This window comes from Contarinia nasturtii, unplaced genomic scaffold (genome assembly GCF_009176525.2).
Source record: "Contarinia nasturtii isolate CC-2019 unplaced genomic scaffold, AAFC_CNas_1.1 Cnas_scaffold_2998, whole genome shotgun sequence".
NCBI lineage: Eukaryota > Metazoa > Arthropoda > Insecta > Diptera > Cecidomyiidae > Contarinia > Contarinia nasturtii.
Genome location: NW_022200314.1, coordinates 1 through 2,929, shown reverse-complemented (window position 1 = coordinate 2,929; position 2,929 = coordinate 1). Strand labels below are relative to the sequence as shown.

Below are 2,929 nucleotides of genomic sequence, written 5' to 3'. Positions count from 1 at the left end.
TCTCATAAATTTGAAGTATAGAAGAGAAAGTGAGGAAACAAAAAAAAAATGAACACACAGTGACCACTTTAATGGCAAAAATTCTATTTGTATCGCTTGAAATGTATTGTGCACTTTCAATTGCAAATGTTCTGTTGCTGCTGCTACTGTTGTGAATAATAAAAGTGAACCTGGATAATCTTGCATATTTCTATGTGAACCAAGTAAGTATCACAAATAATGGAACAACGAGCGAACATGAAAAGCGAGTAATAACAGTATAATTGCATTGTATCACGTAATTGTGCAGAAAAAGTTTTTTTCTGTGTACTTGAACGATGCAAAGTATTTCAGTGAATGATGTACTCTCCCGTCTAAAATATTTTGATGTATACTAAAAATGCTATATCTAATCAAATGTCATTATTTTTTAATTCGATTGTAATATGTAATGTTTTCAGACATTGGTATTATCGAATTATTTCACTCACTGATGAGTTAAAAACAAAAATGTTTATTTTGTTTGTTAAAACTAATCTTATGAATGTAGCTTTGTGTTTCAGACATTATATTGAGCTGACTATTCATTTGAAATGAGACGAAATAGCACGGTATTGGTAATTTTGATTTCGTGACAACAAAAATTTGTCTCCTGAAAATAAAGGACATTCTTATTGAAATCTCTCTTATTTCCTCTTCTATTTAATTCTTTCTTTATATAGAAAAATTTGGCTAAATCACGTACCCTCGAACGAATATGAACTAAAACTTACTCTCCTTGGACATATTTTGATGTGGAAAGTATTTCTCTCCTTTTCATATTAAAACAATCGCCCAAATAGATACTCTCCTCTTGAAATATTTTTAGCTAAAAAATAATACTCTTACAATAGAATTATTATATTTATTTTTTTGAAGCTTTGATCTTGTTAATAATGGTGAACTTTCTTCTTTTGTTACACCAAAGAATTCCTCTGTTCTCTCATTTTAATTCTCTCATATGCAGCGATATACATTTCATTTATCTATATATATAAATACTTTATATTCAAAACATGATTTAAATCAAATGAATCATTAAAGCGACAAATGAATCATTAGAATTGAAATACAAAATTAAAATTTAACGTTGTGTTCAATTTGTCAATGTCGAGACTGAGATGGTTTGGACATGTCCAACGTATGGGTGAGTTGCGTTTGCCAAAGAAGATTTTGTTTGCCGAAGCATGGACCGAGAAACAGAGGAAGACCCCGAAGACGTTATTTGGATTCGGTTAAATGTGATTTGGATGTTAGAGGGTATGATTGGTGTAGAGAAACTCAAGACCTGGCTCTCGATAGGGAAGTTTGGAGAGGAATTGTTAGAGGAATTTGAGTCTAATCGTTTCGTAAAAGACCACACACCGAAAGGTACAATCGGTCTATAAATGATTGTTGTTGTTGTTGTTGTTGTAACGTTGTGTTGGTTCGGGTTCACATTGTGCTGTGGAATGTGAAAACTACACACATAATCTATCGTTTATTTAACACGAAAATGACCACCAAAATGGGTCAAAGCGTTACATTTCTCAACGTTTGAATGGGTGAAAAACGTTACAAATTGGTTGCTTAAGCTTAAGCCGATTAGTCAATTTTTCAAATCCAAGTAGACAATTAACGTATTATTTTAACTTCACATTTTTCGCAATTTGAGTGGAATTATGTTGATGTTTGACATCATCAAATGGGAACGAAGACAATTTTCAATTAATTAAAACTAAATTGCGATTAAAAAAGTATGATAGTTGTTTATTTGACTTTTATTATATAAAATGATATTTGTTTCAATGCAAATAGTTTAAAAAATCTTTGTCATGTCTTACAAAATGTCCAAGCATGGCAATGAGACAACATTGCTTACTAACGCCACCAAATTACTTCATATAATTCTATATAGTTCTGCGGTTGCCAGCGGTACTAATCTCTAATAAAGCGTTGCCGAGCTGTCATTATTTTCATGCTCTGCAAAATGTGTAATTCCTGTTATAAATCAAAATTATGGCAAACTTATTGGCAACTCTTTTTCTTGTATGCTCCCTAATTTTATCAATGGTTTCAGTTGCTTCGATATCTTTGGAGTTTTTGAACTCGTTATTTTCATTGGATAAATTGGATTTATCTGACTTGTTGGTTTCATTGGTTCCATTCCTGTTGATCGTCTCATTTGATGCACCAAAATTACTGCTCATGCTGGCTACACAGAGGGAGAGAGATTATTAGTCTATTTACAGCACATTTACATAAATCATAATCATACCTGCACCACATGGGCTTTCAATGTGATATAATTGCAAGATTTCTGCCACCAAAGCCTCAGCATCTGCATTAGGGTCATTCTTCAAACGTTCGCTCAATTTTCGCATATGTTCCAAATATTCATCTATCGATAGATGAGATCTCTTGCTTGACTTGTTGAATATTACTTTCTAGTTCCGCATGTGCTTCGTTGATAGCAAGAGTTTCTTCTTCGGTTGGCTCGTCATCAAGCGTTTCGAGCATTTCGGTGATTTTTTGCGGTAATTGATCGATATCTATTTACAGTTATGAAAAATGGAATACAAAAATGCTATTTTCGAACGTATGAATATACTTACATGCTTTATATTCGTCCATTTTTTATTTAGTGAGGTTTTTTTTATTAACCCTCCTACACAGAAACAAGTATTAGAGTACGCTTACTCGCACTTGAGGTGTAAGTAGAGACTTTACCCCTCAAAATGAGTTACGCACTCTACTTTACTCTATTTTTGGTGTTAGTTTCATCGAAGTGAACGCATCGCAGTGAAAAAAGATATACATGTGTAGCCGCCTGCGTTCAACGAATTGTATTTCGTTGCGTGCATATGAGACTGTATATACGCTAACGAATATCATTGCTATGTGTATCGTCGCATGCGTTTGATGAAAAAAA

At 32.9% G+C, this 2,929-nt stretch overlaps 1 long non-coding RNA gene across 2 annotated transcripts; it reads right to left on the bottom strand.

The window, feature by feature from the left end:
* Positions 1-1,740: 1,740 nt before the first annotated feature.
* Positions 1,741-2,787, bottom strand: LOC116349636. Of its 2 annotated transcripts, XR_004201932.1 has the most exons (3): positions 2,613-2,787; positions 2,276-2,549; positions 1,741-2,212 (listed from the first exon to the last, which is right to left on the bottom strand). It is a non-coding gene; the product is annotated as an uncharacterized LOC116349636 (long non-coding RNA). The 2 variants fall into 2 exon arrangements; XR_004201931.1 differs by having other exon boundaries at positions 2,276-2,785.
* Between the last annotated feature and the right edge of the window lie 142 nt (positions 2,788-2,929).